The sequence below is a fragment of the Alexandromys fortis genome, unplaced genomic scaffold (assembly GCF_014885135.2).
Source record: "Alexandromys fortis isolate MF-2015 unplaced genomic scaffold, M_Fortis_MF-2015_v1.1 scaffold_194, whole genome shotgun sequence".
Classification (NCBI taxonomy): Eukaryota; Metazoa; Chordata; class Mammalia; order Rodentia; family Cricetidae; genus Alexandromys; species Alexandromys fortis.
The window spans coordinates 2,084,395-2,112,358 of NW_026068075.1; the positions used below are offsets into that span (position 1 = coordinate 2,084,395).

At 43.4% G+C, this 27,964-nt stretch overlaps 1 protein-coding gene across 5 annotated transcripts in view; it reads left to right on the top strand.

The window, feature by feature from the left end:
* Hs6st2 (heparan sulfate 6-O-sulfotransferase 2) overlaps positions 1–27,964 on the top strand; it is a 279,392-nt gene that overhangs the window by 247,635 nt on the left and 3,793 nt on the right. The gene's annotated exons all lie outside the window — the stretch shown is intronic.

Consider the following 27,964-nt stretch of genomic DNA (forward strand, 5'->3'; position numbering starts at 1 on the left):
TTTGTAGCAGAATATTTCCATTCTTTACATGAGGCCTTGGCTGGACAGATTGTAGATAAGGAAACCACCACTAATGAAAGGGAAATCACACCTCCTGAGTCACGCATCTACTTCATAGCAGACGGAAGCCTAGAACTCTGGTCTTCCAATGCTCAGCACTTCAGCTCCTGGCCTCTTTTGCTCCCAGATGTCCATAATGTGCTTTGCCTCCATAGTCCATGATGCATGGATTGAGGGTGCAGTGGAAATGTGGATTTTGGAAGAAATATGCTTATTCCACTTTATAGAAAATACAGCAGTAGAGTTAGAGAAAGGAAAAGGCATGCACTTCTCCAATGCTTCCTTTTTCTCTAAAATACAGCTCTGCTGTGTTTGGAGCGTGTCTTTTCTCAAGCTATTGTTGTACTCTCAATGATGCAATAATTAGAATGAACAGATCACCACGATGTTTTCTCTCAAACCAAACAGCCAGTGCTGGCGGCCCTCTCTATGTAGAGATACAGGTGTTCCTCACCTTATAATAAACCCGCCATAAGCCGCAAATGTGTTAAAATGCATGTAAATGCCGAGGAGATAACTCAGTTAAGTGCTTGCCGTATAAACATAATGGCACACCCGAGGTCAGTCCCCAGAACCCATGTAAGAAAGCTGAGCACACTGGCACATGCATGTCATCCCAGCACTGGGAAGGCTGACCCAGAAATACCTCTGGGACTCACTGGATAGCCAGCCAGCCTGATCTGCTTGGTGAGATCCAGGCCAGTAAGAGACCCCTGACCTCCATATGCACACACACACGTGTGCATGCACATTCTTAGGAGGCTGAGGGAGACAGGTTGTGAATCTGAGGTCAGGCTGGGCTGCTTAACAGAACCTTGTCTCAAAAAGAATGTACTTAATACACCGTTGTCTATTGACTGTCAAATATGCCCCCTCGCACTATTCTGTTTTAAGACTTGGACCCTAGCAACCAATGCTGTTCTGAGAGGTTGTGAACTTTTTACATGTGATGCCTTATGCAGGCATAGGACCATAAGAATCAGGCTTGAGCTTCTGGACCATCTCTGCTTCCAACCCAAGTTCCCTGCTTCCTGACCTAGTAGCTCTCATAACAAACTATCTCACAAGCCCCTACCACTACTGGCTAGGCTGCCAGCCACCATACCTTATTTGTCTTTTTAGACTGTATGCCCTGAATTGTGAGCCGAAAGAAAGCTCTCTTCCCTTAAGTTGTATCTGTCCGATATTTTGGTCTAACAATAAGAGTAGCTGATGATGTGTGCATATACTCATATACCCACAATATTATCGTCCAGGGATGCCCATTTATATTCGATTACATGCAGATGAGAGGATGCTAAAAAGTCTCAGTGTGAAATAGTTCTAACATAGGCTGAGACAATGGAAAGGCACGGGACAATTCCCATTTTTAAATACTCTTTTATTTTTCTTGGTTGAAGGTCTTACTATGAATCCCAGGCTGTCCTGGGGCTTGCTATGTAGACCAGGCTAGCCTTGATCTCAGATAGAGAGAAGGGTTTTCATTTGCCTCCTGAGTGCTGGTATCAAAGGCATCCATCACCATGCCTTTCTCACATATTCTTGAAGGATGAATATTAGAAGCCATTGCAGATCAACCCTACATGGTAGCTGGTAACTGCTGTCATAAATGGTGAGTTAAGCTCTAGAAGTAATGGTTTAGATGAATTAAGCTAAAGGAAGGAAAGAACAGTTTCACAAGAAGATGATAAAATCCTGTTGTTTAATATTCCTTTACACTGTGTAAAGCATGTTTCTGTGATTGATTTAATAAAGCTAAACAGCCAATATCTAGGCAGGAGGTCCAGCAGGGACTTCTGGACAGAAGGTAGAGTCGACAGCCAGATGGAGAAGAAACAGGATGGGCAGTACAGAGGAAAAGTAACTGAGCCACATAAAAGCACATAGATTAAAAATATGAGTTAATTTAAATTATAAAAACTAGTTAGAAAGAAGCCTAAGCTAAGGCCGAGCTTTCATAATTCATAGGTCTCCGTGTCATTTTTTAGTGAGATGGCAGCCCAAAGACAAATCCTTCAAGAAAGTCCAACTTTGCTCATGTCACCAAGGTGCATGGGACAGACCCCAGTAGAGGATGCCACAGGATGGCTGACTGCAACCTAGATTTGCTGAATGTTCTGTAGCAAATAGATTTCTGTATCTATTGGGCGGGACTTGAATGGGAGCAGGGTAGAACATGGTTGGCAGGAACCAAATAGAAACACTTTCCTGCTTTAGAAAGAAGTGGGGGCTTGTTTGCTCTGCAGAGACCCACTGGGGTGTGCTTTGGTCTAGCTATGTTCATGTTTGTCACAGAAAGCATGCCTGGCCTTTCCTCCCATCGAGACACATGTGTTTGTTCTGAGCCAGTAAGCTGTGACTGCTGCTAAACTCTGAGTTTTACGTGTGTGTGTGTGTGTGTGTGTGTGTGTGTGTGTGTGTATTCTCTCACTTCAAAATTGTGGTACATTAAGTTAACATAATTCAAGTCTTCAATTTTCATATGATCTTGTAGCTTTAGGTAGCAATAATACCAATACCTTCGCTTGGCTGTTAAACCAATACCACAGAGCTCATGTAAGACCAAAGTGTTATACTTTTTAGTTTATCTCTCCCCCCATTACTTCTTTGTAGAAAAGGGGAAAACCAGGTCCTAAGTAAACATGCCCAGGACAAGTTCCTTTGTAGCCTGACTTTCTTCTCCTCCAATATTCCCCAGCCAGAATACTATGAAACTTTTGGTTAAAACAAAAATTTCAGATATAGCCTAGAAAACACATTCATTAATAAGTCCCGAAACTCGAATAAACCATTTGAAAAAGAGTAGACAGGGATAAATAACGTAGGCTTACCAAACTTTGATACTTTGATGTTTAACCTCAGGCTAAGCAGCTGCAACACACGCCTGTTCAAATACTTCTTTAAATAAATTAATCAGACAGCCTTGTGTATTCATGAAAAGCTAGCATCCCTAGAGTCAGATAGACCTGGATTTGAATCCTGGCTCTCCCGCTTCATAACTTTATAAGCACCTCATTGGGCTGTTGTGAGGATTAAATATCCTAATCCAAGTGGAGCTCTCATAGAGCCTGGCACATGGCAAGTGTTCACTAAATGTCAACTAGTGATTATGTTTGTTTCGTTTGCCAGTATATTGCAGCTGGGGACAATGTGACTTGGCCAGTAAGATTTTGATGAGCTCTGGTTGGCTCCACTTGTTTGTTATCTACCTTGCCAGCTCTTGAAATGAGGCAGTCGTAACCTCACCACGAGCAGATACAGCTTGGGTAAGAGAACTGATGAGTAGCTCATCTAGGAAGCAGAGCATTTTCCTAACAGGTTCCCAGAGCCCTCTGTGAGACACAGGAAGTGCCTCTCCCAATGAGTGCCTGTCACTACTGGGCTTGAGGACGCCTCTTGGTGAGGAAGTGTGTTCTGCTAGTTGGACCTTGGAAAGCAGGACTTCCTTTCTTGTCTGCCCCTCATCCAGACACAAACCCTTGCCATACAAACTCAAGGAGGCAAGGGTGCTGCTGCCCTCTGTAATAAGGGTCACTCAGATCTTTCCAAGCTAAGGGAATTCCAGGCACAGTGTCAGTGAATAGTGCTGAGACGAATGTGTTGGGTTTCAGACAACTGGCCATTGGAGTGCAGCTCCTATGGCTTGCCATACTAGGAGAGTATGGGGACCCAGGTTGAAAGTGGCATGCTCTAGATCATTATTATGAATCAACATTGACCAACAGTCTGGAATGTGGAATAGTTTTAAAGCAGAGAAATTTTTAATTTTTTTTTTTTTATTTTTTTCAAGACCGGGTTTCTCTGTGGTTTTGGAGCCTGTCCTGGAACTAGCTCTTGTAGACCAGGCTGGTCTCGAACTCACAGAGATCCACCTGCCTCTGCCTCCCGAGTGCTGGGATTAAAGGCATGCGCCACCACCGCCGGGCAAAGCAGAGAAGTTTTTAATGTGAAGTCCAGTTCATCAATATTTGTCTTTTCTGAATTATGCTCTAACTTCATATCTAAAATCCTTCCCTAGTGCAAAGTTACAAAGGTTTGCTCCTATGGTAGTTTTATCTGTTATTCAAGCCAACTATTCACTGTGAATTAAGTTTTGTGTATGACCTTTAATTTATTGTATTAGTTTTTTTCTTAATGCTGTGATAAAACACCATGACCAAGAGTGAATTGAAGAATAATTTGCTTTATGATTCCAGAGGGCGAGTCTGTGATGGTGGATGAGGCATGGGAGCAGGGTAACAGAAGCAGGAAGCTGGGAGATCACATGTCCATCTATAAACAGGAAGCAGAGAGAGTGAGCTAGAAGGGAGATAAAGCTATCAACACTTAGCCTTTCTCCCAGTGGCCCACTTGCTCCAGTAAGGCTGCACCTTCTAAAGCTTTCAAAACCTCACCAAGCAGTGCTATCGACTGGGAGCCAATTGTTCAAACACCTGAGCATCTAGGGAACCTTGGCCAAGCAAACCCCTCTACATATAGATATGAGGGTATATAAGCACCATTTTTTTTTTATTTTGGTTTTTTTGAGACAGGGTTTCTTTGTGGCTTTGGAGTCTGTCCTGGAACTACCTCTGTAGACCAGGCTGGTCTCGAACTCACAGAGATCCGCCTGCCTCTGCCTCCCGAGTGCTGGGATTAAAGGCGTACACCACCATCGCCCGGCTATAAGCACCAATTTTTGACACCATACTCTTTTCATCAAATAACTTTGGCACCTTTGTAGAAAACCATACTGTTTCTGTTTCCAGATTCTCAGTTCTATGAAGTTCTTTTAGCTATTATAGGTTCTCTCTGTTTCTATATGATTTGTAGGAACATTCTTTAAGTTTATACTTCACTTGGAAAATCCTACTAGGACTTTGGCATGGATTGCCTTAAATCTGTGCATGGGCTTTAGGGAGAACAAACATTTCAACAACATTAAGCCTCCGTGAACGCTCTCAGTTCAAGTAGATCTGTTAGTGCTCTATGATTCTCAGGGCACACAGCTTTCCTGTCCTTTGTTGGGTAAATCTTGAAAAGTTTCATACCTTTTCTGAAGTGCTTTGGATTTAAACTAGTGCCTTGTAATTGCTACGCCATCACTCGACTACAGAGCTAAACTCTTAGTCCAAAATGTTTCATATTTTTGCTCTTTTACCTTGGTATGGATCTTTTATGGTATAATTCTTCGTGTCAAGTATATGGATGTACAGTCGAGTTTTGTCTGTTAATTTCATGTGCTGAAAGCTTGCTAAGGTCATTCATTCTGAGTGCTCTTTCTTTTATAGCTTTCATTAGGTGTTCTACACAGAGTGTGACGTCATCTAAATAGTGACTGTTTTATTCTTACATTCCGTTTATTGTTCTGTTACAATGTTGAGTAGATCTGAGGTTTCTTATGTGTAAATTTTCTCCCATGGGACCTTGTTTAAAGCATATATGACAATGTAGAGATGTTTGAACAGTGGAAATATCCTTTGGAGGTGCTACTCGTGAGAAAAAACTAGTTTCATCGTAGCTACATCACAGGTCAAAGCTAGAGTCTCAGACAAGGCAAACAAACAAAATAAAAAGAAGAAAACACCTGAAGTCCCTAGAATCACATACAAACCTCCTCTAATTTTATTCTCTTGCCTGCATTTTCTTCTGCTGTTTCTACCCCCACTCAATGAAGTATTGAATGTGGAATTAAAATGGCAAATATTAATACTTGATTGCTACTTCAGAGGTTGGAGCACGGCCCTGTGAAGAGTACTTCATCCCCTTGCGTATTATTTTCTTCATGTGTCAAAATAAAAACACTTCATTAATTACTTTCCTTATTGCTGTGACCAAACACCAGATAAGAAGCAGTTCGGGGAAAGAGCTTACAATTCAAAGATGATGGTTTGAGCATGAGGCAGGTGGGCACATTTGGTCACCAGTTAGGAAGCAGGGGGTGGATAGGAAATGAGTCTGGGCTCTAAAATCTTAAGGCTTGCCCCAAGTGACCTACTTTCCCCCCAAACATTACAGACACAAGAATCGATGGGAACTATTTTATATTCAAATGACATCAGAGGCTAGTAGTACCTACTTACTGTGTAAGGTTTTCAAAATTTTTACTGAATGCATACACACAGGTGTTGAGTACCATTCTGGAGATTCAGAAAAGAAGAAATGCAATAATATACTTTGCCATGTTGCCCGTTATAGTGGAAGGATGTGATCATTAAACAAATAATTCCACATAGACACAGTACCACATGCCTGTATTCCCAGATCTCAGAAGCCTGAGATAGGGGAATTCCAAGTTTTCTGGCTTGTGCTACATAATAAGACCCTGTCTCTCACAGAAAGGAAGGGAGAGAGAGGGAGAGAAGAAGAAGAAGAAGAAGGAGGAGGAGGAGGAGGAGGAGGAGGAGGAAGAAGAAGAGGAGGAATAGGCAGGGCAAAATCTGTAGATTTAGCTGAAGTGATTGAGGGAAACCTCTCTAAAAGATAACATGTAAAAGGACTGAATTATTTAAATTCTTTAGCATCTTGTCCTAGTTTCATTTCTGTTGCTGTGATAAATTATCCTGACACAAAGCAACTTAGAAGAAAAAGGTTTCTTTCGGTTGGCGATGCCAGATTACAGTCCTTCATCGCAGGGAAGTTAAGGCAGGAACTTCAAGCAACTGGATACATCAAAACCACAGGAAAGATCAAAGAGAAATGAACGTGTCATGTCCCAGAGAGTAGTCTGGCAGATGTTTAAAGGCCATTAGAAAGCCTGTGGTTTTTCCAACCTTTGTCATCACAGATATTTCGTACAATTCTAAGCAGAATTTTGCTTGAATTTTTAAAAACTCTCTTCAGCGTTTTCACTACGTGCTCACTGACAAATTCAACAGTTCACCTGACCACATCCTGGTGTCATCTTCACACCTGATCTTCCCCCTTGATCATATTGTTATCTTCCTTACCCACTAGATGCCACCAGAGCATCATTGCTTGTCATTCATCCCTCAAACAGGCCTGTCCAAATCTCATTGGAAAGAGCCTGCCCGGTCTTTCCAACTAGATTGACACAGGTTGACGTCCTGGCTCTAGCACTTCAAATAAGTTACTAATTTGATTCTCAATTTCCTCATAGGTAAAGTGGGAGTAGTTAGAACATACTGTCTAGCAGAAATTGGTTTTAAAATGAACTGATAACACAAACCATATAGATTGTACAGTAATACGCATGGGATGCCACACAGTTAATATTTCATACAGGTATACATTGCATAATGGTTGCCTTTATCACTTCATTTGGTGAAAACTTTAAAAATTCTCTCCATATAGACATTTGAATTGTGCACCGCATTGTTGCCTACTGCTGGAGAGTCTTGAGGATTCAGTAAGATGACATACACAAATTTTCCCAAATTTTTGGCGCATATTAAAGAGAATCGCTGTTATTATTCATTTTAAAATGATGACTATCTCTTTCTCTATCATGTCTCGGTACACTCTGAGACCATCTATCCATCTCTGAATAATATCCATTTATCATTTAATCAGGCGCTATCTGTGCCATTGCATTTTTTTATTAATTCAGTCAGCAATCTTCTGCTGTGCACGCAGTCCGTACAAGCGCGGCACGCTGGTGTGGCTAAAGGCAGGCGGGTGGAAGGAGGCGGCATGGTGAGTCTGAAACACTTGAAGTCAGTCACTGCTAGTGAGCATCTTATGTTCTAGACCCTACCAATAAGCAGACAAGAAGAACCCCTGGCATTATAAGACAGGTGCAATCACAGATACAGTGGGATGGAGGAGTATAAACACTGGACAAAACAAGACAAATCACAGCTCGCCTTACCACTGTTAGCCTATTCTCTCTTCACACCTTTCTCCAGCTAAGTTTCTGGCTAGGCCCTCTCCAGGAAGAGGAGATGTACTTCTCTTGTCTGCTACACAGCCTCCCCGAGTACAAATAGGCTTTTATTATATGAGCTAAAGTAAGACCTCTTTGCAAAGTATTTGTAATAAACACAACAGGGGGACTGCAGTGCACCCTACCATCGGCCACTGGTTCTTTTCCTCTTGTTTCCAGAACATCAAGTAACACCCCTGGAATTCAGAACGAGAAAATATTTAAATGGCAGTCTCACTTTAAAAAAATAAATGAACGGATGAAAAACAAAATGTGTTTCTCTATGAACTTGAAAGACCCTTAAAGAGTCCTTGTCTCTGTTGAGTTTTCTGTTGAATCAAGTGTAGGACTCATTTCCCTGGGTCCTGTGAGATTTCAGAGAGAGATGCTCAAACCCAATTGACCCCTCTATCTGTACCTCCTCTTATGTCTGCCTTTCAAGAACTATTACCTGCAAAATTGTCGCTGAGAGTGCTTTAAAAAATACTTTATTGATATATAGTTGTGGGACTGGAGAGAGAAAGAGAGGCAGAGGCAGACAGAGTTCAAAGATGAGTCCGAGAACTTGGCATAAGCCTTAAGAGTGGATTAGATATAGTCTGGGTTAGAAAAGAAAAAAGAAAAAAAAAAAACAAGGTCAAGAATGAACTTCTGTTCCCAGGTCCGACACCGACTAACTCTGCCACCTTGAGACCATCACTTAGCCTCTCTGGGTCTGTGCTTTCTATGCTATTAAATGAGGGTACCTTTGCTTACCAGACAGTCCCTCGTCACCAGTACCCCCAAAAAATGATGAAGCAGAAACATCAATTCCTTTCCAGGTACTTTAGTGCTGCTGGAGTTTGAAGCTGCTGGGCTTGGAGAGATGTGTTTGCAAAGAAGGGAAAAGTACTTCATGTCTCCCCCCACATACTCTATGGTGGTATTTTAAGGGCACATTTAAAAGAAGTCACCTCATTCTGTAGTCTTCTACTCAGGACAGCAGACCAGTTCAGTCAGTGTTCGTTTTTTTAACGGGACCTTAAGCAAATGCCTTTTAATGAACCCTCAAAAGATGAAGAAGTGGACTTCCACCTCCCCTCACCCAGAAACTATTTTTAAAGCATTCACTTTACCATTGCTAAATATTACCCCTCCCAGGAGCCACAGCTCCTATTGATGTTCATCCCACAGGGTACGCAGTGAAGGTCACGAGAGAAAGGCATCCCAACGCATGCCCTTTACTGCTCTAAAGTCTGTGAGCAGTCTGTGAGCGTTAGCAGCAATAACACCAAGACAATGTTTTTCAACCTAAAGAATGGAGATTCCTAATTGCCTAGTAAAAAAAAAAAAATTCCGCATCTGACTCCCCCAGAAGAAACCTGAGTTTAAGTCATTATTAAATGAGGGTGTTTGCAAGTACTTTAACCAGGGTGGTATGGCAGTGGCCTGTTTTAACTTGATCACATTGATTAAGTTTTTGTAAACTAATATATGTTTCATTTGCAATTTAGTTAAATGAGAAGAGCCTACCATTATTAGATATTACCAAAATGTCCTAATGAGTGAAGACTGGACTTGCCGTTTTCAATTGCTACGGACTTCCTGATTATATAATCTGTGTATTAAATGAAATCAATGAACATTCAAATTAAATTCACCAAACTTTAAGCGCAAAATATATTTCCCTATACCTTTATTTTTTTTTCTCGAGGTATAGAGTCTACTAGTTGAGACTCATTGATTAGTTTTAGTGATAAATTTACAGGGCTCTCTCCCTTCACATACCAGTTCCTAAAATGGTCTATCCTGTCCAAGGCACTGTAAATGTGGGTGATGAATAGGTACCTCCCTCGTAGGTGTCTCTTCTAGTTGTGCTTCCTTTTAGCTTGAAATAAGCACCATCTTATGTAAATGCAGTCGCTTTGTAAATGTAAATGCCTATTGGGTCATCGATCACCCCGTGCTGGAAGAAACAGAACAATGTGGGGAGGTGCGAGAAAAGCTGTCTGGGGACAGAAATGAAGAAAATTGCTAAGTGGGTAAGGGATTGAATCAATGGCGCTGAAGAATTTTCTAGAGGGGGCTGGGCTGGAAAGAACAGAGCCGGTTCTGCTGGGAGAGTGTGTTGGGGTGGCCTCCTGACTGGCATTTGCAGAGGCAGTCAAGGGCCTTGCTTTCCTGGGGTCCTGGGGACTGAAGACAAGTGGGCCCTGTTGGGAGCAGTTTGCAGCAATCCATAAGGCCCTTTTTTATGTAGTCTAAATTTCAGAATGTGCTGTTCCCCAAGTGTGACTCACAGAGTAATAAACCCCTCTAAATCAACGTGTAAGACATCATCAAGATAAACAGGAGGGACGCTTTTCTATTTTTGCCTGTGCATTTATTTTTTATTTCCCGCCTACTTCTAAGACAGATTTGAGGGGACATTCTTACTCATGCCTAGGAGTACTTAAGAACCAACTCTGAAAGCCGCCTCCATGAATATCATATAAATAGATAAGGATGATTAATGAAAACCAGTATTACTGGGGCTCTCTCCCCTTAGCTCTGGGGGATGGGTAAGTAAGGGAGTTATTTGGAGTACTTGCTCAATTCTTGCTTCAGTGTTCCTGTAAACCCTCTTGCCCGACATCTGTGCTCTGCACGCAGTGTCCTTGCTCCCTGTCTTGTTGCCTATCTGCTTTCTAATAAAGTCTGCTAAGTGGTGAACTTGTGTGTGTCAGTTACCTGTAGGCTCTAAGCATTTCCTGGAAGGGTCAGGAAAAGATTAGAGGGCTGGAATAATCCCGTTTAAGGGTTGACTTCTGACATGTAAAGAGCATGTAGTTTAGTTAAAGATAAAACAAAATAACACATGTCAAAACTTGGGAAATAGGTCCTGACTAGTCTCCAAGTCTGCAGAGTCCGGTCACCCTCCCGGAGCCCTGTGTCAGGGCAGAACCAGCAGTGTTCCCCGGCATATGTTCCAGAGGAGGAGAGCCAAGCCAACTAGGGCTGTTTGGATGCTACTGTGAGAAAGGAGAGCTCTGATGTGCATCTTTCTCCCTCTCAGCATCCTTCCTCCCTCGGCCTCCTCCAGCCTCTACACCCTCCTCTCTGATCAGTCATGTTTGCTCCTGTAAGAGGCTTAGTGAGGAAAAGGAACCTTCTGAAGGGCAAGAAAGCCCACCGGAGTGTCTTTTGTGTATCTGAACGCATGCGCATGCATGCACCCAACTTTGTGTGTGTGCAGATGCGTGCACACATTGATGCCGACTGGATATCATGCCTCTGGAACCATGAAGTGGAATCTGAAGCTCACTGCTTAGGTTAGTCTGGCTAGCCAGCAAGTCCAGAGATTTGCCTGCTTCTCCCTCCCCAATACTATGCGTAACATTTTATGTGGGTGCTAGGGATTGAACTTGAGTCTTTGTGCTTTTGCACAACAAGTAATTTACTAACGGAGTTGTCTTCCTGGTTGCCAGGAGAGGGCTTTAATTGTTTTCCTTATAAAAGGCATTATAGATCATGAACATGAAGTCTGTCACCACCCTGTAGGAAGTTTGAGTCCTTGCTCTACCTCTTACTAGCAAGCTCTGTGACTTGGAAGTTGTTCAACCTCTCTGTGTCTCAGTTTCTTTGTCGTTGAAAGGAGGATGATGATCCTAGTCCCTACCCTGTAGGCTTGTTGTGATATTTTACACATCCCAACGCATGCCCTTTACTGCTCTAAAGTCTGTGAGCAGTCTGTGAGCGTTAGCAGCAATAACACCAAGACAATGTTTTTCAACCTAAAGAATGGAGATTCCTAATTGTCTAGTAAAAAAAAAAAACACATCTGACTCCCCCAGAAGAAACCTGAGTTTAAGTCATTATTAAATGAGGGTGTTTGCAAGTACTTTAACCAGGGTGGTATGGCAGTGGCCTGTTTTAACTTGATCACATTGATTAAGCACATTTTAATACCCTGGAGTTGTGTCTGATCTCTAGTCAAAGATGAGTGAGCATTTGTGACATCTGAGTATGGATGCACGCAAGACTGCTTTGAGGCCTTTAAAGACTCCTTGATTGGTGAGTCAGACCCATCCATACAGTCTGCGAACAATGCAGTTTCCAGTACTAGAAAGACTATATTGGGATCAACTTTAAGCAACTTCCAAACGCCAAGGCAATGATGCCTGTTGTCTGCTTTGGAACCCCACATTTGTATATGTACTGTCAATGAGACCAAGTGCATGAGGACCAAGGACTAACTCACCCAGGCTGCCTCCAAAGGTCATCTCACATCCAAGCCCCTCTGCTATGCCCACCACATTTATTTCTTTGAAGCCAAATGCTAAAGAAATAACTGCAGAGCAGCAGGCTTCTGGAATTGTTTAGAAAATTGCACCTGTTAATGAGGTGAAGAAAGGGGCCAGGCATGGTGGTGTACAATCTGTAGTCCCTGCTCTGAGAAGGCTGAGGCAGGAGGATCACCATGAGTTGAAGGCTAGTTTGACCTTTTTTTTGAGGGGGGGGTCTTTTTGTTTTGTTTTGTTTCTTTGAGTCAGGGTTTCTCTGTGTCGTTCTGGCTGTCCTGGAAATCACTCTGTAGGTCAGGCTGGCCTTGAATTCAGAGATCCACCAGCGTCTGCCTCTGCCTCCCAAGTGCCAACATTAAAGGCATGAGCCATCATTTAGTGGTGTAGCATAACCTTTAAAAGCATAAGAATAAGTTGGGGTCATAGGCAGATACACTTTTGTAAGCCTTCAGCTTCTTACCTAGACCTGTACTTTTAGGAACTGGTTGACAAATCCAAAATGGGGGTGTGTAGAATCCTCAGACTTAATTCTCTCGATTCCCTTTCATGGCTTTACCTTGGCAGTGTGGGAACAAACAGTCCCAGTGCTCAGTACAGGACCAAGATGGAACATGGAGCAGGTCATTGCTTTGCCGTAGCACCTGACTCTGGGTTTGGACATGAATATGCTGGTGAGAAGGGAGCAGCTGACTGGCATTGCCATTGTAATCCTGGAGCCCAGGGTGGCAGCTTCCCCGTGCTAACTAATGTTTCCTTAAAAGATCCTGAGATGTGTGTGGGTAACACATATTTTATCATAGTTATTCTGGCTCCAAGAGTGCAATGAAAATGTTAGCCTTGGCATATCAATCGTGTTTTACAGATGACTGTAATTTCCTGAATGTCAAAACTCCAAATTTTTCTACTAAGCAAACTTTTCAGTGGCAAAACAGATTGCCTCCATAATGTATCACTGTGGGCAGGAAAAATGAAATCTTTATGCGCTGTATTATGAATCAATGAGGCATTGAGATTCTTGGAAGGGTGAGTGGACTCTGGAAAATGAAAAACTGCCGCTATTCCATCTCCACAAACCGCCGTTCGGGGAGCAGAGGCTTTGGTGGCATTCAGTGTGTGGGCCACGAAAATATCAAATTCAAGTTGAAACCAGTTCCTGTCTTTCCTTGCATTTTGAGGAGCAAATGCCACTGTAAATATAGTGGAAGTCAGGTCATTTAACAAATTCTTGCCCAAAGGCTTCCTAATGTGATTTCCTTTGCTTCTAGAATAACAGCTCTGTTGGGGCATGGCTAAAGGGAGCCTGGTAGGACTGCGCATTTCATTAAGAAGAAAGCGATACACCAGTGAGAGGCTGGGGAATCTGTACCAGGTGTCGTGCATTTTGCTAAGCAATTTATGTAGGTTAGCCTGTTGAAGAATGAGAGTTCTCTGCAATAGATGTCCAGAAGAGGAGAGGCACACTTTAGAGGCATTGTATAATGCACTCTAGAACTTTCCTCCAGGGCATTCTGACTCCAAAGACTTAAATATGAAGTATTTGTCAGTGGTTGGATTTTCTACATGATTCTAGGCCCATGAGGTCAATAGGAAGAGACCAGAAAGACAGAAAGAGAACCTACTCTCTTCATGAAATGCCTATAACCTTGGAGGGGCATGAATTATAAGGTGTGATGAGCAGAGTCCTCTAGAGCAGTGGTTCTCAGCCTTCCTAATGCTGTGACACTTTAGTATAGTTCCTCATGTTGTGGAGACCCCTCAACCATGAAATTATTTCGTTGTCATCGCCACTTTGCAACTGTACTCTTGCTGCTGTTGTGAATCGTAATGTAAATATCTGATATGTGACCCCCCCAAAAAAAGGGGTCAGGATGTCCAAAGAGTCATTTCTCGAGGTTCATACAAATACATGGTGGCTTCAGCTGTGAATATCAGGAGGAAATGAAACCTTATGAAGACAGTACATCTGGTGCTCTGAATTCATGAGTCCACTTCTGTGGCTTCACCTAGCTCTAAGAGAGAGATATTTGGGAAAATATGTGACTGTCCTGAACACCTGCAGATAATTTTGCATGTCACTAATCCCTAGACAGTAGAGTATAAGAATTATTGGCACAGCTTTTGCATAGTATCCACATTGTGTTTGAACATTGGAAGTCATCTAGAGACAGTTCATCTGTATGGGAGGATTTGTATGGTGTGGCTGGGCCTCACTCACCAGTTTAGATAAGTAAGGGACTTGACCGTGTGTGGATTTGGGCATCTGTAGACCCTTCTCAAACTCTTCCTCTGGATTTCTTATAAGCTCTTTGGAAAGAGAGGGGAAACATACCACATTGTACATGGGGAAAACAGCATGGAGCACAGCCATTGATGGCCATCTGCTGCGAAGCAGCAGGAGGTCAGTTCCCTTAGTTAGTGTGTGTGCTTCTATAGGTGGGGAGCATTGCTGAGAATGAAGACAAGACCCAACCAGAAACTTAGTGATAAAAGTCATTGGCATTATTCTGCCAAAATCCAGACCACTAATTTCCTCTGTAAAGCCTTGGGGTTTACCCTTTGTAACTCTAAATTCATATGAATGTGATTTATTATTGCTTTTTAGTTAGTCCACAATTGTTATCACCGTACCTTACTCTTATTTATCCCTGTTTCTTCTTTCCCACTCTTTCTGGTCCCCATGCCTCCTCTCTGCATATCTCATGTATTTTAAACCAGAGGTTTCTGACAGGTTCTCAGCCCCAGTATAATTCCTGTGGGGTCCTTTGTGTTCCTTCTTAACTGCTCTTTCTTTCTTCTAAACTTGATGTTCAGTATTATGCATGCCTTTTACACCGCCTGCTCCACCCCAAACCATTTCTTCTCAATGTGGGGTCTGATTGTCAGTTCCCAGGAGGCTCTCTTGGAGGTCCTGTAGTTTCCTCTATGGAAACGATAAATCTTAATAGGTTATGACTGCCAGGAGGTGGTGACTCACGCCTTTAATCCCAGCACTAGCGAAACAGAGGCAGGTGGATCTCTGAGTTCCAGGTCACCCTGGTCTACAGAGTGAGTTCCAGGACAGTCAGGGGATACACAGAGAACCCTGTCTCAGAAAAAAAAAAAGAAAGAAAAAAGAATAAATATATAAATAGCTTAAGATTCTCTACTTCTTATTCCCTATCATTCACAGACACACACACACATGAACGCATGCATGCATGCACACACGCACGCACACACACACTCACTCACATGGCAGATTCTTAAACCAAAGGCATACATCTTCTTCTGTGGACTTGTGGCCTCTGTTCCCCAGCACTCTTCAGATCATAGCGCCCCACCAGACTGGCTTTGGTTTCTTATGCTGGTAAGAGTTGCAGAAAGCCCCACACTACATCACACCAAATTCCTTTCATTCTAAAACAAGCAAAGTGGTCCCGGATAGCAAAATGAGACTGGGCGTCTAGACATGGGTTTAAGACATATGCAACTTGATCGCTTACTAGGTATGTGACCTTTCACCTTTCTGGGCACTAATTTCTGTGTTTTGTGGAATGGGCTAGACCTGTCTATTTTGCAGGCATGCCATGAGGATCTAATGAGAGCAAAAGCAAACACGCTACGTTAAAAGATCTTTTTCAGGACAAAAGAAAAAAGAGGCCGTGGTGCCTTTGGAAAGGTATGGAGAAATAGCGCTTTCATCCCTGAAAATACACCAGGGCTTTTCGTGGAGCACCTCAGCGCTAAAGCCCCCAACATCCCAACAGAGCTTACTCTGCTGAACTGCAGCGACCCTGGCTTTTCCCTCAGCATACCTGCCCACATAGCAACTGTCAGTCCATTCTTTCCAGGTGAAGGTCGCTGTGTTCGCCCCACACCTTGACTCATGAATGTTAAATGGAAGGAGACGGAGAAGAGGGGGGACTAGGGAACTTCAAAAATAGCCCTGGGGAAATCAAATCTTGCTTTAACTTACTGTGTTCATGACTGATTCATCATTCTGGAAAGTGGGGAGGGGAGTTTGATCAAACTGTCACCAAATGCCCTCATTTCAAATTCCTTTGCTTTCTTTGAGAAGAAAGAAAAAAAAAGCCTCTTGACGACTATGGAAACGGCCTTTCTCCTGTACACAGTAGCCAGCTCCCTGCAGACTGTGACTCTAGGAAGGCCTCTTTGGCGCTACTCTCCCTAAAGCTGCTTGGACTTTCCTCACTGAGTGAGGAGGGCATGGCGCTGCCCTTTAGGGGTGTGGCCTTCTCACAATTTTTCTGGGGCTCTTACATAGGTGATAATGGTCAAATGCATTTCCTCCCAGACCTGAGATTTTGAGAAATCTTAAGCAAAGGAAGGGGGCGTGGGGCAGTGGCAAGAGACAGAGAGGAGACCAGACAGAAAGATATGGGACATGGGATGGTCAGTGCCAGTCATGTGAGTAGTTAGGTTTTCTGACAGCACAGTACAAGAAGCAACAGCAGCTAAGGGTAGAGTATTTCAGGCTCCCTGGGAAGAGCCGGGAAAGAAACAGCCTTTGCCACCCTTTCTTTCAGTTACGTTTATGATGGTCACATCTTCTGCTGCTGGGGAAAGGCCAGCATTGGGAGCCCATTAGCTCTGATGGATGGAACAAGGAACTGATGTTAGAGCAGGTAGGAGATGACGAAAAGGAACATCCTGGGCAAATTATAAGGTTTCATGGCAGATGGTTCATCAATTGTCCCTCAAGTGTGACATCCTGTAAGATGTCTGACCCTCAAAAGATGCCCAACTGTTTGACTCTTGAGGCTCTTACAGAACAAGTCTGTGGTTGATGGGACAAAACTGGAGAAAGGAATTCTTCCAACATTAGTGTTTACTGTGCAAAGAACAGTGAAAATCACTGCCCTGGGCGTTTTAGAAGAGCTGCCTTCTAGTCCTGGACCCAGTGCTACTAATTGCATCTCCTTGGGCTAATTGCCTACTTACTTGGAAGTCTAATTTCCTCATTTTGTTTTAATGCTTGCCTTATATTATTAATAAAGAGAGAATGATCAAAGAAATACCCAATCTTTATTAACCAGACCACTAGGCCTCATTGCTCTCCCTCCATTCCTCCACAGTTCCCTCTCTCCCTGTTTTCCTCCTCCCTCTCTCCTCTTGCGGATGAAGATTTTCTTCCGTCAACCTTTGTGTACCACCAATGCAGGCTGGAGGGTATCATCAAGAATCTGCGCTCTTCAAAGGCCTGTAGTCCACTTCCAGTCACCATCTCTGAGAATGAGCCTCATGTCTAGTAAGAGAGACCAAGCAAGGCAGTTAAGCCCCGCCCTGCACACGGAACATATATGAATGAATGCAGCTTTGCATTGGCACATGTTCAGTGTCCGAACTCAATGGAAAAGCCCAAGGATGGTGTTCCCTACTAGGACTTGCCTTAAGTTGGGAACTCAGGATCAGACATCTCCCTCCGAGTGAGCGCTAAACTGTGAGACCTCTTTCACGGCTTTGAGGTCATCCAGTGAAAAGAAGTGAGCTTTCCCCATCAGAGGAACTGTCTTGGCATAAAGCCCATTTCTGTTTGCCAGTCATCTGATCATGATATCTAAATAATAATAATAATAATAATTTTAAATTAAAAAATTAAATGCTTAGTAAGTAACTGGAAACTTGGTTTGGGACTGTGGCTCTGCCCCAAGTAGAATGCGTAAATCCTTACTCTTCATCTCTGAGTCTTGGTGTGTCATTGTTCAACTGTTTGGGCCAAGGGACCTTTAAGAGGCCTGGCAAGGCTCTGAACAATATATGAATTTGTCATCTACACCTGTGATGACCTCTGTCTTTAATCAGGTGGCAAATTCTACTTACAAGACATAGCTTGGACTATCTACAAAGCAACCATAGCCAAGTGCATGTAAATTGGCATGGAATATTCCAGCGAATCCCCTCTGAGAACTACTCCCCGGCATGACAAACAGCATGGCCCCTCTCCTTTTCCACAGAGTGAGGCTCTGTTTTGCACAAGATGGTGTTTATAGCATGCCATTTTTAAAAACTTTCAGCTCTGTCAAAAACTGTGGCATGTTTACATATTCACAAAACAAAACGAAACTGTGACTTGGGTTTTACAGTATACATCGGCACTGGATTTCATGCACTATAAATTTACTCAGTCTGAAATGTTTTAGACCTGAAGAGAAATGAAATGTCTCTCTCTGGGATTCGAGACATTCCAGTGTGATTTTTGAACTGCTACCTACAGGAGCATATCGTGTGTGGGGAGGGGGCGGGTAATGGTGGGCACTCATCCCTCGGCTTCCCGATACTGCACCACTGGTTACAGAGGAGGGCCCTTTGTGCCTTCAAAGGGAAACAAGGGCTGTCCAAACTTATTTTTCTACATGAAAGATAGTTAGCTCTCTGATGTATGGAACCTGTAGTCCTCTTACAGGCTGGCTTTAAAGATGGCAACTTCTGCCAAAGCAGGCGCTTGACATGCTCAGTCTGTCCACCCTCCTCTGCTCGCTCCAGCTTGCTGCCGGAGTCTTAGGGCAAAAGGTTAGATGGCAGATTAAAAGATTAAAACACATGTGGTGCTGCCATGTTCTCCAGCATGTATGCCTTTGGCAGCTGGAATAACTGAAAGAAACTCTCTCCAGGGGGATAAGCCTATGCAATTCATGACCGCGCCAGCTCTCGAGACTCTGAATGGTTCCAATTCTTTCCAGTTGAAATGGTTAAGAAGGTCTGCGTCTCCCCACCAAAGCCAAAGTTTACACTTCATTTTTCTCGGCACCTTAAAACAATATTGGAGCTCATTAAAAATCAACCCGGGGCACAAGAAGGGCAGCCTTCATTTAGGAGAAACTTTCCCCCTGTGCCGTTCTGGAAACTAGCACAATGCTGAGAGCAGGCACTTCTCCTGACTAGGTTTCCTCTAATGATTTCTGCAAAAGAACACTTGAGGAGGTGCCTGCCTGGCTGAGTGTGTGCACAGCAGACCCCGGGTCAATGAATGGGACCAGCCAGCTTAAAACGGCCCTAAATAATATATATTGACCACTTACCATGTGAAAGGACCATGACTTGCTTCTGTGTCATTGTGGCAGTGCTTAAAGGGGTCCATATGCCTTTGCGTTTCTCGCAATTTGTAGACAGCAAGAGAACAGATTATCGGTTTCTGCGTCTGTGGAATGGAAAGCTGAAACTAAAGTAGTTATCAGTTACATTCCAACCCCAAGGCCCTGGAGCTCTGAAAGGCTTCAGTTCCATTCCTAAGGCTTTGTAGTGGGACCACAAACGTGCAGCATTAGTCCCTGTCAATTAATACCCTGCCAAGGTCAACTGTCGTCTCCCCCACCGGGCTGCTTTTGCTCCTGGCCCGTGGCAACTGAAGCTGGGTACAAGAGTTTGGGCTCAGGGCTTATTCAAAACTACCAGACAATCAGTATCTGGCTGTGCGACTTTGAAGGATGGTTGACTTGAACCTTTTTGCTGAATATCCTTATCCATATAACAACACTAACAGCAATAATAGTAACTAACACTTTTTCAATATTATCTCTTGAGCCCCCTAGCTTCAAAAGTCAAAGGACAGTCGATTTGATCCTTGGATGTGCGGGTTACTGATTAGATATCACTTGTGTCTTAGATTTATCACTTCCAAGTTGAAACATGAAGCATCTTGTGGTTTAGAGTGGTTGTACTGGCCAATCAAAAGGCAGGGCAGAACCATCTGATTTCCAGCTCACGAGGTTACAGGAAACATCACCTGACAAGCTAGACGTAAACCAGAGTGACCACAGAGAGGCTGCTTAAAAGCTTCCTTGCCCGGTTCTGATGCCATGCGGTGTGAGATTCCCACTCCTCACACCCACCTACTCATCTTGGGGTGGGAGGAAGGAAGAGATCCAACCCCTATCGCTTGCCTCAGATGCCCACCCCCAAGGTTTGGCAGCTTAGCATAGAATGTCACATAGAAAGAATAGACAGACTCAGAACCTCCGAGAATGCCATGTGGGCAGGAAGCAGGTCCTGAACGGGAAGCTAGGTAGGTAGCCTAAGCTTGTTAATCAATGGCAAACTTGTTTGCATGTGCCTTAAAGAAGTTGTATTCCTTCATGTCTCCTGCAACCCTGCCCCATCTACCTACCTCATGCACACACTAAAGAGGGTTTTCTCTAAAAGTTCCCCCCTCCTCCAAAACACTTGGGCTATTAATGAACCGGAACTCACAACATAATTTTAGAAGGCAAAAATAGAGGTGCTTGGGAAGTGCTGTAAGCTGCACAGGTTTTCATGATGCCAAGAAACTCGGTGGATTCTGGGTAGACTGGTGAACACGGGCCATAAAGCTTGGAATTTCACATCTTGTTAAAAAAATCTCAGTTTTCCCACAGTTTGCAAAACCCTTAATATTTATGTACTTTGAAACCTATGGGGCTTTGGGAAAGAGGGGAGTGACTTTTTTCAGTTGATACCCCCATGCGTGATTACATGAAAAACTCCATCTCAAGTTTGAATTCAGTCATAATATAAGTCTTTCTTTTTCATAGAAGAAAAAAAAAAACTGAATCATTTGTCTGTCCCATAAAGATATTACCATAAAGCACACTTCTGTTTTAGTGAAGGCCATTTGTGCTCTGAGAAGGTTCCCCATATCACAACCAACCCTCCCCCCCGGGGGGGGAGTTTGTTAAAAATGTTACTTTATACCCAGAGAACTAGTCTCTTTGTTGAGGTATGAAGAAGAGCTAAAACCTTTCCATGAAGAGCTGGATACAGCCACTTGTAACTTAAAGACTAGGCCATGTCTTGAGACACCTGCCATCGAGAATATTTGTTGTCTATGTGCCATAGAGCATGCGACACCTACCTAGAAAGTATAGTTCAGGACAGACACGCCTAGGCTGTGTCTTAATGGTCTTGGACCACCCTCATACTTGAGTTCCATCTTTGACAAAAACATTGCAGCTCATTAGGTGGGAATGAGACCTTCAGCCTGCTGCAGGTTGGTTTTCTGTTCAGAGATCCTTTTCTTAGACATGATACCCCCCTGCTAAGGAAAGAAGTTCATCTCTTGAATGACCGTAGAGCGTGTTGGTTATCCTATAGCTCTGTGAACCCCTAAGAACTGGTTCTGTCCCGCTTGGATCTCTGAGTGAACCAAGTCAAATGATAGCCCAGAGTATTAGCTTGAAAGGGGAAAGAGAGGTTCAGCGTCCACATGATTTGGGATTTCCAGTGTTGGGAAGACAATGAAATGCAATCATGGGTATCAATGCTCTGTGTAGCTCATTGTCTGCACATGTGATGCCTCTCACGTTTCACTAGATAAAGCTTGACGACTAAGCCACAAGACTGTTGTGGCAAATGTACCAAAACTAGAACATCTGAATGAGCGCGTCCACCCGCTTCAAAGTAGTCCCCTTGCGAAGCCCCAGTCTTTTTTAAAGAGGCTGTTGCACTGCTGATCACAGCATTTATGGAACTCCCCTTTGGGGACTGTCAATATATGAACCACACAAGAAAATCAATTCAAGCATCAACTGCAGGGCTGGAGGGATCTGGTCCCATCAGAGGCGTGTTTGCTTTTAATTCAATTTACCGTGCTTTTATTTAGCTGAGGCTCATATATTAATGTTGTTTGAACTGAAAGTCATCCTCCTTGCTTGGGCTGTGTTATTTGCATGCAGTGAGAGGATCATAGCATTTACTTCAGGCTTTTTTAGCTGAAGGTGGAGACCAGCCTCTCAGCATTAATGTTTCAAGCACATGTATACCCCCTACCGTTGGCTTAGTTTACTTAGTTTACTAACCACAACTCTGGTTTTCTATCACTCTCTATTACTCCAAAACCAAGGTAAGTTGTGTAAATACTGAACTTTCAGAAAAGAAATCGGAAGTAAACTATAGGTATAATAAAATTTTGCTCCTATTGATTTGGGTTAAGAAACTGTTTCCTTTCTTAAATTAACTTTTTATTGATCACTCCTGTGACCTTAACTGCTATGAGTTTGCTGGCCTTCCCCCACTTAAAATAAAATGGCCTTGATATTTATTTCCTCTATGAATCGTGTAGGAAAATCCTATGATGGCCTTTTGTGAACCAGTGGTCTCAAAGGAAAGTCAACATTTACAACTTGATCCTCAGAACTTTGTTCACAGAACGGGTCCCTGGATAGCGCCTGACAGAAATGGGCATCTGCAGAGATTCCCGATCAATACCAGCAGAATTTGGGGCTTTCTTTCCGAGAGCTTCACTTGATTGGAAAGACTTCTGATGGCTGACACCACACCTCTAGGCCAGAGATGATCCAGCTCCAATATGTAAGGGTGCGGCAGAATTCCCAAGAGAGGTCACTAAAGCACTGATTCCAGAGCTCTGAGACCCAAGTTTTGGAATAGCGGATGACTCAAGAAACTCCAAGCAGATGGTGGTGCGGGTTCTAGGTCCTCGCATCTAGAACCAACCACTCCTTTAATTTCTTCACAAAGCTTCAAGACCTGGGGTTTTGTCCCAGAAATGCAATGAGAAAACAAATGAAACAAAAACCCTTTTCCAGAATCAGAAGACACACATGTAAATGCCCTTATTTTAACTTGAGACATGACCTTGGGCCATGCTGTTCCTCTCAGAGTCTCCACATAACGCATAAGTGATGTCCCAAAGCCCTCCTAGCTATGGGCTTGAGGTGAGCAACTACCCGCTCTCCACAGGCAGGCCTTTCTACTTGACTGGAGTTCGTGAGTTCTTTCAAGGCTGGCTCAGTGTGCTATCCTGTGTTACTGGTTCCTAGGGGCTGTTAGGGCCTCTGCTTCTACAGTGGAGGCCTTGAATCAGATGAGTTGCTGCGGCAGCTCTTTCTTCTTACATGGACAATTCCGAGCTTCTGTGACTTCCACCTCGGATTCTTACTGCAGAAGAAGTCAACAGTAAAACAAAGAGCAAAGCACGCTTGCTCTTCACTCTTTTTTTTTTTTTTTTTTTTTTTTTTTGGTTTTTCGAGACAGGGTTTCTCTGTGGCTTTGGAGCCTGTCCTGGAACTAGCTCTGTAGACCAGGCTGGTCTCGAACTCACAGAGATCCGCCTGCATATTTTAATGGCCTTGATCTTCCCAGCCTCCTTTTAAAGCGGCCTGCGGCGTGAGAAGTCAGGTACAGCAGCTGAATGTAACCAGATCTTAAAATGCTCCATCACCAGTACCAAACGGTGTTTCTGTTACTAAATAGTGACATCTAGTGGCTCTTCATTATCAAAGAATAAGATGTACGTTTTTCGTGTTAGCTGCTCTGGCTGCCTTCATTCAATACTCTTTCATTAATCACTTACTTTATGTCAAACCTCCTGCTAGGCCCAGAGGAACTTATATCGATAAACAATACTTATTCTTTACTCTGTTAGTGCTCACAGCCCAAAAGGGGAGGCAGAAAAATCACTAGACAATCACAGCATATTGTAGTGATTGTCCCAGTAGGAGCATCCCAGGGCAACCGGGTAGAGGCAGGGAACTTATTTTGTCCAGAAAGGTTTTACGGAGGAGAAAACCTTTGAGTAAGTAGTGTGTCGTTTTCTAGGTGATGTGTGAAGGACAAGTAGAAAGAATGGGTACACTATATACAAAGGCAAGGGCCTTGTAAATCTTTAACTGGGATAAACCTGAACAATGAAAAGGATTTTTATATCCTTGGAGCATGACATATGGAACAGAATTTCCCATGTTGCCGTTTGGAAGATGAATGATTCTTTATTGTAAGGAGCTTGGTCTTGTAGAATGCTTAGTGATAGTCTAGATTCAACCCACTGAAAACCAATACTAACTGCTCCTTCTAGTTGCACCAATCAAAATCAATTTTGTTAGTTATCGGTATCCCAGAGTTAGCACAGTGAAAGGCATGCTCACAAGAGACTAGGCTGTGTAGCAAGAAGCCACATGAGTTTGTTAAGAGTTTCAAGAATTTATTTAGGTATAAAATAGGGGTAATCACTCACTGATACAGAATGGGTTGGCTGCTGCCGCTGATCCAGCTGCCTTCATCCAGTTGTTCTGTCCAGGGGTGAACAGCAAGCTACCTGCTCCATTCCAACCACCCAAGAGAACTCAGAAGCAAGAGAGGTAGAGACCTCTGTCACGTCCGCAAACAAGACCACGCCTTAGGATTCATAATCTCACAACAAGACTAGACAGAAAAAAAAAAAAGCTGGGCCCCAGCCACATGGCTAAGTCTAATGCAGAAGACCTGAGTTTTTATAATAACTTTGAGAGAGTATTATTGAGAGGGCTTACTGGGGAATGACAGGTCAGATGTAGATGTGGGACTGTGGGGAAGGAGCATAGGCCCGAATGCATACAAGTGGCCTAGGACACTGCTGTAGCAATCATCTAATACAGAAGTGATAAGGGCTTGCCATCCAGGGTGTGACGCAAAGGTTGGCTTTGAGAGACCTACTAAGACTCAGGATCAGCCAGTCATGGAGAATTGTTTAGATATAAATAATTCCTGAGGCAGAAGAGTTGGAGACTACACAGCTTTTTCTTTGGATCTTATTGTCTCCACAATTTCTTATCAACAACAGGACTGTATATGTGAAACAGGCTCGCAGCATGTTGAGCCCAGACAAACAGAACATACTTATCCACAAGTGAAGTGAAGTGAATTTGTTCATTATAGACGGGAAGCAAAGATCGAAAGCAACCAGGGTCCATTGTGAGCTGGTTTTTCAAGGCCCCAAAAAAGCCAGTCAGGGAGCATAGAGTTCAAATGTGCCTGTCAGAGCCAGGTGTGCTTCTGATGGCTATTAAGAGGCTGAGGCAGGAGGATCATGAGCTTCAGGCTAGTCTGGGCTATATACTGAGCTCCAGACTAACTTGAATATCTAGCAATACCGTCATAAAAATTAAGTATTTATTACTGCACTTAGACCACAGTAAAAGACCCCCACTTTTTTATCTTAGAAACTATATGTCTCTTTAAAAATGTTTGAAGTGCATTGCGCTTCTAGGGCAAAGGAACAAAGTCTGGGCAGGTCCTCCCTAACTCCAGACGTTTTGTTCCTTAGGAAGGACAGCAGCAAGATGGGAGCTCTTTCAGGCCAATCCTTCTTATCTCAAAATACTTATCTCAAAACGTGCATTCCAAGCACATTCTGCAGTAATCTCAAATGCTGCCTCCGAGAAACAAGAAAAGGTTGGCTTAATCCAAGGCCACCTGGAGAGCAGCTGTCCTGCAAAAGAAGGTGGTTAGCCTTGGGCTGTCCGGTGCCAGTGGAGGCACCATGGGTATACAGGTGCACTGAACGATCAGGCATTCCATTAACCCAGGAAACCGATGGAGAGTCTTGACTCCAATTTCACAATGTGAAACCTGTTCATTTTAATTAAATGACACGTTTGGTCGCAAGACAATGCTGTCTAATTATTGCTGAGAGAAACCAACTGTGTATGATTTTCCTGGGGATGAGCTTGCCTTCCTCTTTGAAAATTAAACCAGTCTGTTTCACAGTACCAGTTGGGTTTATACCAATCTGCAGGGAGGTTTTTAGTGAATGCCACAGACCTGCAATATTTTGTTCTATTTTAATCAGTGCCTGGATGCAGACATGGCCAAGAAGCAAGTGTGCTGAAAGTACTGGGGGGATATAATCAGAATCCAGATGCATTTTTTGAAAGGCTTGGGCTTCCTTTAAAAGGAATAAATTGAGCAAAGTCACAAGCAATCTACCCCCATCCAGCATGAGCAAGCTGAGTTTCAAAACTCAGCCATTCCCTGGGTTAATGGAATTCCTGATCTTTCAGCGCACCTGTGTGCCCATGGTGCCTCTAATGGCACAAGGCAGCCTAAGGCTGACCACCTTGGACCAGCAAGACAGTCTGGTGGTAAAGGACCTTACTGAGAAGTCTAGTAACCTGAGTTTGACCCCCTAGAGCACACATTGTAGAAGGACAGATTGTCCTCCTGAAAATTGTCCTCTGACTTCCACACAGGCGCCAATGTATGCTCGTGTTCAGTGTATACACACATGCACACACACACACACACACACACAAATAAGTAAATGAAAACGTAGAACAATTCTGTTTGCCCTGTCCGTGGTTTGGCTTGGCCTCCAAAAGGGCCATTGTGTTTGTGACTATCCTCCTTACTTTTGAGACAGGCTCTCTCACTAAACCCGGAGCTCATTGATTGAGCTAATCTGACTGGCCAGTGAATTCCATGTTTCCACCCATTTCTGCCTCCACAGTTCTGGAATTACAGACACACGCTGTACACCTGACTTTTTATGTGGATTCCCGGGATCGGAGCTCAAATCCTCATTTTTGTAAGGCAAGCACCTTCCCAAATGAGCCCTCTTCCCAGACCCCGGGATATTATGTTTACTTATTTTCCCACCCTCCAGCTACAAGGTAACTGCAGGGGCCAAGGAACACTGAAGACCAGTCCATTAGCACGTCTTCCTTTTCACCATTGGGTCTTCTTTTCAGCAGCATCTGGTGCTCCCAATTGAGCCCATCTAAGTCTCTGAGATGGTTTTTCCCTGGAAGGATGGAGCTATTAACATAATCTCCAGCTTTTTTTGCGACCTGAATCAAGGGAGTTGTGTGTGTGGTATAGTGTGGTGGTTGTGTGTGTGTGTGTGTGTGTGTGTGTGTGTGTGTGCAGCAGTGATAATACTACAGTGTGAAAATGGAGACTGCTCCCACTGCCCATGTCATGATTTCATACAGGTGACATTTGGTCAGAGGTATGTTGGATTACCGCCTGCAGAATTCAAGGACCTTGGAGAGGTCTCAGTCACTCCTTGTTTCCTCTTTTTGTGTGTGAGTGGTGCCTATAAAACAGTGATTGACACCCTAACCTTGGCAGTTGACTATATCTGGTCTGAAAGTTTAAGTCTGGGGGAAGGAAAGCCACAAACTTGGACTATGATGTGCCAGAAGATGTCACTGTAGACTTAAACCAGCGAAACAAATTAGGATAGGAGGGCTGTCAGCTATGCACGAAGGTGACTTCATTATACCTCGCCCCTGCCCGAGAGTCCCCATTGCAATGCATGCCTGCAAAAACTGGTTAAAAGGTTAATCCAAATGTGTCACTGGATTAAATAAATTTCTTTACTTTCTAACAATCAGGCTAATTGCTACTAAAATCTTGCCTTGTGGTTTGCTCCATAAATATGTTGTGAATGAACAAAGGAATGAATGAATGAAAAGAAAACTAGCCGTGGATGCCACATGATTGAAACACAGAGGCTAGAACCTAGGAACCGCTGAGATGGCAGAAGGCCCCGAGACTGAGTCGGGAGAAACCTTTGCTGTTGAATGTTGAATAGTCCAGGTAGTTGAGAAGGTCCTCTCTGGTGCTCTCTCAGAACATCCACAGTTCCTTCAGGTGGAAACGGCAAAATCAGAAAAGTTGCAAGCCATTCCTTGAGTTTCCTTTAAGAAATATACTCGGTTTTTATTGTTGACTTTTTACCACAAATATACCTTTCCAACAACCTCATCTCTCATCCACTGTATTGAATGACAATTCCTGTCTCAGCAAAAGCACAATTGCGGGGGAATTTCTCTATTTGGTTATGCCTAACCACATAGACCTTGATGTATCTGGGTTGTGGTCTATGAGTGTGTACGTACTATGATGTGTTTGAGTGTGTCAGCCAGTAAATTTAAATGTTTACTACTCTGCTGTTTATGTAGAGAACTTTATCTATTTGGAACTCAAAAGAAAAGATGGCCATCCAGCAAAGCTTCCACACTCGCTCTATTTGTTTAGTTGCTCAGTGAATAAAGAAAAAGAATATTTGGGATCTGACAGATTTAAC